Source organism: Lepisma saccharinum, chromosome 18, assembly GCF_977018435.1.
Source record: "Lepisma saccharinum chromosome 18, izLepSacc3.1, whole genome shotgun sequence".
NCBI classification, from domain to species: Eukaryota; Metazoa; Arthropoda; class Insecta; order Zygentoma; family Lepismatidae; genus Lepisma; species Lepisma saccharinum.
In genome coordinates, this window is record NC_139246.1 from 7,425,401 (window position 1) to 7,439,345 (window position 13,945).

At 36.5% G+C, this 13,945-nt stretch overlaps 2 protein-coding genes across 3 annotated transcripts in view; one reads left to right on the forward strand and one right to left on the reverse strand.

The window, feature by feature from the left end:
- LOC146002709 (co-chaperone protein HGH1 homolog) overlaps window positions 1–4,603 on the reverse strand; it is a 48,714-nt gene extending 44,111 nt beyond the window's left edge. Inside the window, exon 1 of one of the 2 annotated variants that reach the window (XM_083140665.1) lies at window positions 4,479–4,603. The gene's annotated coding sequence lies outside the window, so the exon portion shown is untranslated. The remainder of the gene's footprint in view (window positions 1–4,478) is intronic. The other variant, XM_083140666.1, reaches the window with a different exon arrangement.
- Window positions 4,604–4,810: 207 nt separating this feature from the next.
- pasha (microprocessor complex subunit partner of drosha) overlaps window positions 4,811–13,945 on the forward strand; it is a 71,884-nt gene continuing 62,749 nt past the window's right edge. Inside the window, exon 1 of the mRNA XM_083140089.1 lies at window positions 4,811–4,871. The gene's annotated coding sequence lies outside the window, so the exon portion shown is untranslated. The remainder of the gene's footprint in view (window positions 4,872–13,945) is intronic.

Consider the following 13,945-nt stretch of genomic DNA (forward strand, 5'->3'; position numbering starts at 1 on the left):
GTTGTATCAAAGATGCCGAACTGGTGATACGTTCAAGACTAGCACTATACAATATGTTATGGGTTCTGCATTTTCCCTTCAGACTATGATATACAACAAGTTTTTATGATTTGATAGAAATTCAAATAGATATGATGTATGTATATAAGTCCATAACCGGATACATTTAAAATTTACACAATGTTATAGATACCTGCTTTTTCACTTGCTTTTTAAGTGATTAAACTAAAATTGTAAGAAAAGATAATTTGGCTATGCACAGTGCCTTACTTGTACAGTTTCCCAAAGTAAACTTCATGTGGGGTGTTCCCTATATTCTGATATACTGTATAGGGCTCTATTTGTGAGGTAGGTATTGATTGCCTTCGGTTTCCTATTTTGGGGAGTTATGGATTTAATGTCATTTGGCAGTTTATTATAGAAAGTTATTCTGGCATTTACAGGTGATAGATTTAATATCTTAAGTCTACTGTGTTTTGTCTTGTGCTGTAGCCATGGATTTGGTTGTTTTTTGTGCATTTTTGGTATTTATAATATATAAAATAATATATATATAGAGAGTATATAGTCATGATTTGATTTTTCTTAAATTCCTTCTTACAAGATGACCTATACCGCAGGTTGTTCATTATTCTTAGTGCCCTTTTTTGTAGCATTAATATTCTCTCTGTGTATTTTTGAGATGCCCCTCCCCAGGATATAATACCATATTCTATGTGGGGATATATTAACCCATAGTACATGCATTTATTGATTTCAGTTATATTATATACAGATAGACGTTTTAGAAGATATATTTTGTTGATAATTTGCTACATACGTTGTTGATGTGTTCATCCCATGATAATATATTATCTAGTGTGATCCCCAGGAATTTCACTGCATTTTCGGGTTGTATGTGTGTTTCATTAATGCTTGTTGTTTGTATATTGAAGTCAGTTTTTTTGCTATTATTAAAGACCATTAACTTAGTCTTATTACTATTTGTAGTTAATCCATGGATGTTTAGGTATTGTGTTAGCTGATTGATCGTGATAAAGGTGCAGATTTCTAGTTCTTTTGCTTCTTTACCTCTCAATATTACTGTTGTGTCATCTGCATAGGTCATAGTCTTCATGTTTGTGGAGTCTGATATGTCATTTATGTATAATATCGTTACGTATCCCTCATTTTCATTTTCGAGTTACGTTTAGCTAGGCAGCCTGGCAGGAAGTATAGGAAAGTGTTAACTTCAGCACCAGCTCAGCGAAAAGCATTCGCCAATATTTGCAAAGGAAAATTGATGAGAGAGAAAAAGGGGAGGAGTTTTGATTAGGAGGGATGCAAGTTGGATCTGGCTCACGAGAGACAGGGGAGTTGGTCTTGGGTTTTGAAGAGAAGAGGAGAGTGGTTCGGGAGTAAGAAAAGGGGTTTTGAGTTTTGGATATAGGAGAGTGAGTTGGATTTGGAAGGAGATTCAGGCTGGATGCAGACTTTTAGAAACTTGTTTGGAAGTGGAGTGCAGCAAAGCTGAGTGACAATTTAAGAGGTGAACTAACAGCAGAGGACCTAGTATTGATCCTTGGGGTATTCCCTTTGTTATTTTCCTATTTTCTGACCTGTAGTCAGGGATTTTACCACCTGTATTAAAACTTATTTGGGTATATTGATACCTGTCTTGTAAGTATGATTTTATTAATTGATAAGCTGTCCCCCTTTTTCCTATATCGTGGAGTTTCTTCATTAACATATTATGGTTTACCGTGTCAAATGCTTTGGAAAGGTCAAGGAAAACTGTGTTTGCGACTTCATGTTTCTCCAAGGTTTCAGATATGTATTCAATTAGTTGTGCTAAGGCTGTGTTTATAGATTCTCCTTTTTGAAAACCATGTTGAGTTTGGTTTATGATATTGTATTTGTTACAGAAGTTTACTATGTTAATTGATATTGTATTTTCTATTATTTTTGAAAATGTTGACGTCAGGGAAATTGGCCTGTAGTTTTCCATGTTTGTAATTTCCCCTTTTTTGTATATAGGTATCACTATACTGTTCTTAAGGATATTGGGAAATATTCCACTATTTAACATTGCATTTACTGCATACAGCAATGGTTCCATTATGTATCATTAGCAATATTTTACCAGTTCTGATGACCATTCGTCTGGCCCATGAGTTTTCCTTTCAGCTACAAACATTAAGAAATTTACCAAACGAAGAAAAAAGGCTAAAGAAGTTTCTTCTTTTTTAGACTTCTCACAACTCACAACTCTTTGGAGTTCATTTGCATTTGTTTCTGGTATATATATGCTATTTACCATGTATTTGAGTGTTAAGTTTTTGTGCGTGTATTCATCTTTCCCATTTTTTGCATCGTGAGTTAGTTGCGTTTACAAATTGTTCATTGAACAGATTACATATGATTTCTGGTTTAGTTATTTCTTTTTCATTTTTTATGATCTTTATGTTTTGATTATCATAGTTCCTATCATTGCGTTGACTATTTACTATGTTCCACATTGCTTTTTGTTTATTTTCAGCTCTTACAATTTCATTTTTTAGATAATTGATTTGTGTTCTTTAATGGATTTTTGTACATTTTCTTCGGGTTTTTGTATTTTTCCTGGTGATTTATGTTTTTTGTTTGGTAAATATGCGATATCGCCCGAACAGATTTCTTCAAATTTACAGGAGAAACTACTTACTGAAATCAGTTTCTGTAGCAATGTTGAAGTTCTTCGAGGTATTTTCTTTCACGGAAACTGAAAACTTCACCACAGAATGTTGCAGAATAAGAAGTAATCACTTTTTATGTAAGGAACTTGCATTTTCTGTAAAGCGACAACATTATGCCGTTGTTTTCATTATGTATCTGCAGATGGAGTGAGCATCGAAAGTCACGTGGTCTCGCCAGTGTTTCCAAACATGCCTTTTTCCTACATTTTTTTTTAACTATGCTTACCTAACCTAACCTTGCCAGGGTACTAGTTTACTATCCTTCGGACAGATTTCTTCATTTCTACAGAAGAAACTACTTACCGTAATAAGTTCCTGTAGTATTGTCTAACATCTGGAAGGTGTTTTGTATGATGTGGGAATGTTTCATAGCGGAAATTCAACCATTGACGCATAGCCCCACGAACCATTTCCGGTAAGGTTAGGTTAGGTAGGGTCACAAATAGGTTACAATAGTTAAAAATTGGTTTCGAAAAAAATACGCGTAGCCCAACACCCATTCTCGCATAGCCCCACACACTATTCTCGCATAGCCCCACGAACCATTGACACATAGCCCCACAAACCATTTGCGGAAACGTACGTTCTTCAGTTACAAAAACACTTTTTTAAAAAAAAAATTGATCAAAAAAACGTGAATACACGTTAAAAAATGTTCCGCGAAGCAGATAGGGGTACTACTTTACTATACCTGAGACACCTGGGAATCATTTCTTTCGCACTTTTTTACATTGCTAACATACTATTCTGCATTCCGGAACACTTATTTAGGTGAAATAATTGAATTTGTTAGGAAAGTAATGTATATTTCTTACATTTACGAGTACTTACTGTTCTTGTTTATTTCCACACACAACATGGCGATAGCTTACCGTTGATCGTTCCTTGAGCCAGAAAAACCATTGACATTAGCCCAAAAATTCACGATAGCCCCACAAACCATCACGGGGACGAGGTATGCCTACTAGGTTAGGTTAGGCCTGTTAGGTTTGGTTCCATTAGCACTCCTTTCGTTCAATTTAGCATATACGGACAATACGAGAGCGTATTGTGCTCTCATGCGGGAAGCAAATGGCGGCAGCAGCAATAGCGCGTCGGAAATAGATTTTCGTACAAAACCACATGCATTCGCATTAAAATGAATCAAAATTACATCCCCGAACATCAACAACGCCACAGAAAATGATTTGCGTAAGTACTTTCTCCTGTAAATTTGAAGAAATCTGTCTCAGGTATAGTAAAGTGTTACCCAGATAGGTAAGTAGAAATGTCAAAAATTGACGAAACTCAGAAGTTATAGGTGTCCGAAGGATAGTAAACATTTAGCAAAGAAACACTCAAATTTCATACTGTCACACATACAAAAAACAACCCTGACTTAAGTCTGACCCAGACTGTTTTCAATTGATACATACAGGGCAAAGAAAGCTAGAGCGTGGTGGTCAACACGTCCTCCCTATGGCAGATGTCGCTGATCACCGACTTAGTTTCATGGTGCAGTGCAATGGACGATATATAGTTTTACCTTTAAATATGGTATGTGTGTAACGCCAGGGAAAATTATCATGTTTAAAATTATTTGACAACTTTGTGTTGTCCGCCATCTAGAACATGAAGATGCAAGTTTTTAAGATAGAAGTTATTATAACGTTTTCAACCAACTTAAATCTCATCATATACTCTCCGATTCCTGCTGAACCTAATTTTCCTACAGAAAATTAAGCTACGGCCGAATTGTAATTATTATGTTGGTATATAACAAACCTTACGCTTGAGAGTTGCTTCTGTTTTCTGCTATTCTTGATCTTGGAGGAAAATCAGTGCTGCCAGAACCGCTTCATAGCACACATTCCCCCTTACAGTTACATTTTTGGGGGATTATTATTATATATTACCTGCGTTGCGCACAAAATAATCAGAATCACCGTTGCACAGAGAAGCAAAATTCTGGATTCGAGTGAAATTTTGGAATTATTTCAGAATTTGACACAAAATTGTCCGCCAACTACAAACAGAAGGACATCGAGGGGAAAATGTTGTTCTAGTTCTTTGAAGCTTTTGCTCCATTTGAATATAGTTTAGCAACACTGTCCAAGAGGGTATGGAACAGGGAGTAATGGAGTAGGGAACAGTTTCTTTGAAGATTTGTATTAGTAGGTAGGTCTACATTTTCTCTATATACGACAAAATTTTAAAAACGCCAGCGGAAAATGGCTAACTGACATGTGATTTATTTACAAAAATTATCTCCTTTTCATCGTGTTTTTATATTTCAGAAATTACACAACATCCAGATGTTTAACATTTTCATAATGCTTTTTAGTTAAAATATCCATTCATCTCATGCTGTATGAACTCGGCATAATTTTAACTGTGCGTTACCTTAAAATTTAAACTCCGATAACGAAGGGGGAAAAATGGTCTTGTAATGCAGTACTGGAATAAAATGACGGAAAGACTGAAGATGACCGAACCCCTCCCCGATTTTCTTCATATTTGGTATACTCACTAATTGAAGCCTCCTAATCACGAATCTGAAGTTAAAAGTTGTCGGAAACGTCTAGAAATTGCAAAATAAGGCGTTAGTTTTCGGAATGGAAACCGTCGATTTTCGCGGAATTTTTTGTTTCGCAAACAAATATGTACTACCACGACACCCAATTTGGTCCAAAGGTTAACTATGTTTGCCTAACATAACTGAAACTGACCTAACCACACGTGAATGGTTCGTGGGGCTAGCGCCAATGGTTCATGGGGCTACCGTCAATGGTTCGCAATTATTTTGCAATTTCTAGACGTTTCCGACAAATTTTAACTTCAGATTAGTCATTAGCAGGCCTCAATTAGTAAATATGCCAAATATGAAGAAAATCGTAGAGGGTCCTGTCATCTTCAGGGTAAATTTCTCGTATCGGACAAACGGATTTCTTCAAATTTACAGGAGAAATTACTTACCGAATGCAGTTTCTTTAGACTTGTGGAAGTTCGGGGAAGTGTTTTCTTGCATCGTGCATTGAATTTTGCCGGTAAATCATCTATTTTTCGATATAAATGTGTGACCGATGCACGAAAGCTCTTGCATCCATTCACTTCCAGGTGGATGTAGCCTGTGTCTGATGACGTAATCCCGGTCAGTGTTTCCAAACACGTGTTTTTTGTAACTGAAGAAGGTACGTTTCCGCAAATGGTTGATGTCTGATGACGTAATCCCGGTCAGTGTTTCCAAACACGTGTTTTTTGTAACTGAAGAAGGTACGTTTCCGCAAATGGTTTGTGGGGCTATGTGTCAATGGTTCGTGGGGCTATGCGTCAATGGTTCGTGGGGCTACGCATATTTTTTTCAAAACTAATTTTTCACTATTGTAACCTATAGTGACCCTACCTAACCTAACCTTACCGGAAATGGTTCGTGGGGCTATGTATGAATGGTTCGTGGGGCTATGCGTGATTGGTTTGTGGGGCTACGTAGGTATTTTTGGGTGCAGTGGGGTGGAAACACTGCATGCCGAGTACGGTAGTGAAACTGTGACCGCCATTTTGCATGTTACCGAAGGCAAAAAGAAACGAAGAAAACTTACTCGATATGTCGCAAATAGAGCTTATTTCCGTGAAATAAGCGAAATGCCACCTTCAGCAATGTTTCTCAATGCAGAATACGTAAGTACGAATATTCAAATTAAATGAACTAGCAAATTTCAGCCGTTTGTCCGATACGAGAAATTTACCATCTTCAGTCATACCAAAATGATTACCTTCACCACCTAGTGTTTGTGCTTTTCACCAGGTCTCTTGTAAAATATTTATTTCTCTCAGATAGGGACCCGATTTTCTTAAACGAAAAGCAGGACATCCAGTTAAAATTTGGGGGTCATGTGTAGAAATTGCAGAATAAGCTAAATTCAGTGGTCCGCGATCGGAACAGAAACACTGGATTTCTCCATGAAAACAATGGTTATTTCAATATTTGGTACTACTTTACTATACCAGACACGCCTATCAATGATTTATTTTGCAATTTTTTACATTGCTAACGTACTATTCTGCATTGTGGAACATTTAAAGTGAAATAATGAATTTCTAACAAAAATAATGTCTATTTCTTACATTAACGAGTACTTACTGTTGTTCCTTATTTCCCACAAACCATCCACGGGTAGTCCCAAAAACCATTGACATTAGCCCAAAAATTCACGATAGCCCCACGAACCATCACGGGGACGAGGTATGCCTACTAGGTTAGGTTAGGCTTGTTAGGTTAGGTTCCATTAGCACTCCTTTCGTTCAGTTTAGCATATACGGACAATACGGAGCGTATTGTGCTCTCGTGCAGGAAGCAAATGGCGGCAGCAGCAATAGCACGTCGGAAATCGATTTTTGTATAAAACCACATGCATTCGCATGGATCAAAACTACATTCCCGAACATGAATAATACTTTCTCCTGTAAATTTGAAGAAATCCGTCTCTGGTATAGTAAAGTGTTACCCAATATTTTAAGTTTTAAAACTAAATTTTAACCGTTTGCCTAACCTTACTATGAATGGTTTGTGGGGCACCGTAAAAAAATGTCAGTTTCGTAGCACTTGAGCGACAAATTTTAACTACACAATCGTGATCAAGTGTCCTAAATTATTCACTATGCGAAATATGAACGAATGTCTTATATTATTAATGGAAAAACTTTACAATCCTTCGGACACCTATAAATTCTTCGTTTCGTCAATTTTTGACATTCATACTTACGTATCTGCTTTGCGGAACATTCATTAAGGTGTTTTGACGTTTTTTTTTTATCAAAGTAATTGCAATTTTTCACATTACGAGTACTTTCTTCCCGTAGTCTTTTCGCTTGCCTGAGACGCAATATGGTGCGTACACCTTCCTACATAATCACACTTCGTGCTTGTGTTTTGTCGATTTTCAATCGTTACGCAGTGTTTCAACCTTCGAAACCCAAGAAATACCTGTGAACAAAGCTCATCTGATCTAATTTTTTTTTTTTATATATAACTTTTTCCCATTATTTTTTACGAAGAAAATTGTAATGTTTCGTGGCACTATCCGTGAATGTTTTTTGGAGCTATCCATCCCAGAATCGGTGGGAAATTTAAAGTAAAAAATTATTTTCGTTTGAAATTTTTGAGTCTAAATTTCCCACAGATTCTGGTCTCCGTCCCTGGGGTAATTGACCTACCGCGGCCTCACCTCCGCTCCGGCTACCCGGCTTTCTCTATAGAGTCCCTGTTAAAGGCATGTTAGAAATTGGCCCGAGTCACCTGCCCCCAAATGAGCCCCAAACTTGTAAATTTGAAGAAATACGTTTCGAGGATACAGAAAATGTACCTGGATTTCACCATGCATCCACGGCACGTCATATTAGTAAAACATAATTACAATATAATCATGCACATTTCGGCAGGTTGGATTATGTAAACATACTTAAAAACACCTCATCAATAGATAACATATATTTTTTTTCCTTTGCATTTTGTCATACTTTCATCAAAACTTCTCTTCGAATCTGCAAAAGTTCTGCACTTACAATTAAAAAATCCACTGGATCTTCCACAAACTTCACCACGCATCCACAACATGTCATGCTTCTAACTAACCTTCGTTTCAAACACAGACGGTTCAAAACACTGGATACCCAATGAACATGAACAAAACACAATCACGACGCGTGGTGTACGAAGAATTAATTTTCAACAAACAGCATGCCCGACCCTGTGGCCGAGTGGTTAGCACATCGCGCTGCGACGCCAAGGGTCCCATTTTCAAATCCCGGTCGGGCTTGGTTGTTTGTGAATGTCCATTCATCAATTTCATCATTCATCCCCATCTTCGCAAATTAGCCAAGAGGCACAAAACGCGAAGTAAAAAAATCTAAAGCAATCAATCAACAACATGAATGTCCCCTATCATACATGAAATGAAGAAATCTGTCCGAACAATAGTAAACTAGTACCAAAAGCTTATTTTACAAATTCTACACATCAATTAACAATTTCAACACGTCACCCCCACATGTTAACCTCACATACTTCATCAGGACTACATATTTTGTGAGTATAAGAACTAGGATAGAAATTATGGAAGGGTCCGTTATTATAAATTCAGAACGAGTTTACAATACCGGACCACTCTCCAATTTCTATGAAATTTCGCCTAGTCACTAATTGTGAACTCCTAATCACGAATCTGCATGTAATAATTGGCGGCCAAGTATGGAAATCGAAAAAAAAGAAAACGAAATAAACTATGTTTTCTTAACGTAACCCTACCATAAGAACAATAGCTCCACGGAAGACTCCATTTTTCTCAACAGGCAAGAGAAGGTATAGTTCTCTTAGCTAAAATATTAATTTTTCTTTGTATTTTTGCTAATGGAACCTAACCTAACCTCGTAGGCATTCCTCGTCTGACGTCAGCAAGATTGTTGTGTGTAAAGGAACACCATTAACGAATTGCGAGAGAAAGATGGTTCCGAATTGCTGTGTATGGACAATCACCGTGGTAAATCGCAAGGTTATTTTACAAGTTCTACACGTAAATATACAATTTTAACAAGTGACCGCCAAATATGAACTACAGATACGTCATCAGGACACCGAAATTAGTAAGTTGGCGAAATTTTATAGAAATGGGAGAGTGGTCCAGTATTGTAAAATCATGCCCTACTTACCTCACCGGCACTGTGCAGTGGCTGCAATTGGGTCCCAAAACTGGGGGAGGGGGGGGGGGGCAAAGACAGTATATTTCCCTTTGTAGATAACATTTAGCATAGTGCGGGGGCAAATGTGGTGAAAATGGAGGGGGGGGGGGGCGGCACTGTAGAAAAGGGAAGCAAGCATATCGCTATCAGACAAGGACACAAACAGAACCATTATGAGCATTTGCCCACCATCTAGTGGCAGTATGAGGAAGTACGATGTCCAAACATTACTCAGGATTGCTAACTCCGTAAATGTATGGCAAGTGACCGTTGAAATAAATTTTGAATTCAACTCCGTATATATACATGATTAGCACTCTTAAGTGTTAATCTGTTTTCATCTTGATTTGATACAATTTTTGTTATGTAACGTCACCTTTCTGTCACTTTTGGATAATTGAAAAAATGACTATGAGTGATAATATGAGTCAATTTATGAATGAACACTCACAAAGAATATCCATGCCAATGCCTCAGGACCACTCCACCATGGAGGTCTTCCCTTCTTGTATACAAAGGCAAATCGAAAAGTCTTTGCACCCTGCTCATTGTCATTAAGGTCTTCATGGCCATTTTCGAACTCTCACCACCACCACCGCACACTTCTCAAAGCAAGACACTATAGTTTAAATCACCAACCCTGAGACCTTCTGTAAACAAAACCACGTGCATGCAGAAAGCATTGCAAACTCATAGAAGTAAAATAATCTTCCTTCTTCGTCTTCTTTTTCTGACCCTATCAACTGGTAGTCTATTTTAGTCATCTTCCTGAGTTTTTTTTTTTTTAAGTATTTAGTTCGCTATTCACTTATGTTTCACAAGAATGAAAAAAAAAACATCTATTGATATTTATTTATACTGTTCGTTAGATCGTCAAATTACATCTTCTTGCATATCCATAAAGAAGCCATATGGTGGGAGGAGTAGGGTCCTTGAGCAGGGCAGTAAGAGATGTAGGGAATGGAATTCTATTTCGACGCAAACCACTATATAATTTATCTCGTTCTCTGTCGAAATTGGGACATTGTAAAAAGAGATGTGTAGCATCTTGATTATCTTCTCCACATGCGCAGGCTTGTTTTGTTGTAATATGTACTCGTGATAAATGATCATTAGTGCGAACATGACCTGTACGTAGACGTATTATAAAAGTAATAACTGATCTTGGAAAATTATATGGGTAGTACCAAGTAAATAATCCACACAAAAATCCAGCGTTGTCACAGGATTCATTACGTAAGGTAAAGCAACAGCCAATTTGTAGTATGGGATACGCTGCCGCAAATGACGTCTCACTTTAAACCCAATGCTCTTTCTTTTGTACTTATTGCTTCACCTTTATGGTCAACTCTTTGCACCAGTAATCATTTCCCATAAATTTGACTTCTTTCTTGCATGCGAATTGAATATATTTTAATTGCATCTTTTTAGACAAAATGACATAACATGGTAATGTATATTTCTAAGGTTTGATATAGGTAGGAGTGTATTTGAAATTTGTTTCTAGATTTTTTTGTAAATTGTATCTTATGTAAATAATGTCAAAGCACATAATATTAATGTAGGAAATGATAGAGTGGACATATATGCTAAACAGGCCAGAGATTTACAACTCATAAGTTTCAATAGGTTAATGTATACTGATTTATTACCACGAGTAAAAATCGAACTTATGGAACAATGGAATGAATGGTGCAAGGATCAATTTAAGTTTGTGGGTAACACATATAGATGGATTGCAGAATTTAAATCTAAAGTCCCTTGGTTCAATTCATACACACTCCCACGGCAAGTCATAGTTTTTATTAATAGATTAAGAACAGGACACGTACGTACACCAGCACATTTAGCAAAAATAAAAATTAAAACTCAAGATAATTGTAAATGTGGCAATAATAATCCTGATGCTCAACATTTAATTCTAGAATGTCCAATCTATTCAGATCAACAAATCATACTCTACAAAGGTTTTCAACGTTTAAAAATTCCATTTCCAATATCACTATCATCCATTTTAACAGATTTATCCCCTTCATTAATATGGATGCTGTATGCATATTCTCGAAAATGTAGACTTGAAATATAAAGTGATTTTTAAGAAACAGCAAAATGGACAAAAAAAAGTGAATTATTTTTAATTGTTATATATTTGTGATTCCGATTAATTTGTGAGACTAACTACCAACTTTAGAAGAAAACATTAAAAGAAATAAAAAAAAACAATAATGATTCCAAAGTCGACAAGATAATGCTGACAGGGACAAAAAAAGAAGAAGAAGAAGAAATAAAATATATAATGGGCATAAACAGCCATATGCAATGCTGTAAGTCCAATAAATATATTGATGATGATGATCAAAACAAGACAAAGAAAGTTCGTAAATTTATTACGGTTGGAAACTTTGACAAGCATCTTAATAACGATTTTTGTTCCGCCAAATATAGTGCACTTCGTAAAATAACTTGGTGACATGGCAAGGCAATATAAGTGTGAACATTTTGTAGGAATATGCATTGTAAATTTCAATGAGCTTAGAGATTTGTGTACATAATGATATTTTATAACATTGGTTATTTTCTAAAAATAATCACGTGAATAGCAAGGAAGTAGTGCCACTTTCAACATGGCGAGTTCTATGCGTGCGGGAAGGTCTCAGTGTTCAGTGATATATCGAATCGGTGAGACGGTTTGTTTACAGAAGGTCTCAGGGTTGCTGATTTACACTTTAGTCCCCATACTTCAACTGCATTTCCCTATGGATCTCGATAGGTGTTTGTCCCTTGCTCCATAGAAAACGAATAAGACTTTACTGCTCATACGACGTGGACGTGTTTAGTACTACAGCTATCTTTGCAAACTGACAGCAGCGCCATGTCACGGGCATCTGGGCCGTTCAGAGGAAAACCTATTGCATTGGATGTATATCATTGTTTCTCAATCACGCTAATATTTCAGCTGGAAAAAAAATAGGGGCAAAGACTTTTCGATTTGCCCTCGTTTCTCTCTTTTTCATTTCTCCTTTTGCTTATCTTTTTAATTTTACAGATTAACCTTCCTATCTATCCCATTCTTACAGTTTTTTTTTTGTGTGTGTGTGTGTGTGTTCCATCAAAAAATAATGGGAAATTTCCATTGGTAGGTATGCCCTGCCCTCATGATGCGTAAGGGAGTAGTTTGGCTAACTGCTCTCAATAATAATAATAATAATCATGGCCAAATAGAGCAGAGTTACAAGCGAAACGAGTTCAGAAAGGACAATTTCTGTAAACTTTGACCTTGAATACTTTTACAATTACAAGACAAATGAGACCCAAAATTTTCACGGTTACTAATTTCCATGCATACTTTCAAGTCTCCAAATTTCATGAAAATCGTAAATGGTCAGGTTGTGGGGTGTGATGGAATGACTCTTCTACAATGCCTGTTGGTAAACTCGTGCCCATCGCCATGTTGTGTAAATGGTTTATATTGTCTACATGCAAAGTGTACTTCATTAAAGTTTGTATAACGACAGCTTGCAATTACTAAACAAAACACAAGTCTCTACTTACATGTAGTTCAACAGGTTATTTCTAAAAACCGACATTTTGGATCCATTTCCAGATCTTTACTCACAGTTTCTGGATAGAAGCTGTTACACCTCACGTAAGTAGTGACTTTTGTTTTGTTTAATAAGTGCAGAATGTAGACAACCATTGTTTACATGCACATCTGATAGTATTGATAAGGACATGACATAACACTCCTTGACTAGAAAGGTGAATTATTGTGTCTTGTATCACCATGCGAGTCCCTGCATTTTCTTACATGTATAATTGCAGAGGTATTTTTTTATTTATTCGATGAAACTACCCACAGTTTACAAATTTACATCAGTAGGTAAGTACACATTCAAAATTTATTGATTTTATTTCTAACTAATTAATGAGAATTGTTAGAGTATTCCAGAAATAAAACATTAAGATGCTGACCAAGGCAAAATTTATTGTATAAAAAATATACACAAAAGAAGGTAATGTTTCCAGTCTCTAACAGAGTCTTCTTCAGACGAAGATTCACAATAAATATTAGCAGGACCCTGTGGCCGAGTGGTTAGCACATTGCGCTGCCATGCCAAGGGTCTTGGGTTCAAATCCCGCTCGGGCTTGGTTGTTGTGAATGTCCATTCATCATTTCATCACTCATCCCCATCTTCGCAAATTAGCTAAGAGCACAAAGCACAAAACACGAAGTAAAATAAACTAAATCAATCAATCAATCACAATAAATTTGGCCTTGGTCAGAATTTTAATGTTTTATTAACATGGAAACAAAGCTCAACAGTGATTGCGGAAATGTTTACCATGTGTGAAAAGATGTTTATGAAATGTATCCCAAAATGGGATTTGTAGCATGTGTTGGAAGTTCCTAAACTAACTATTTGTGACCATAGGAAATTAAATGTACATGCCTCCTCTGGGTTTGAGACCTGGGGAAGGCATATAGTGATTTGTATCCCATTTTAAACTGTCCCAAT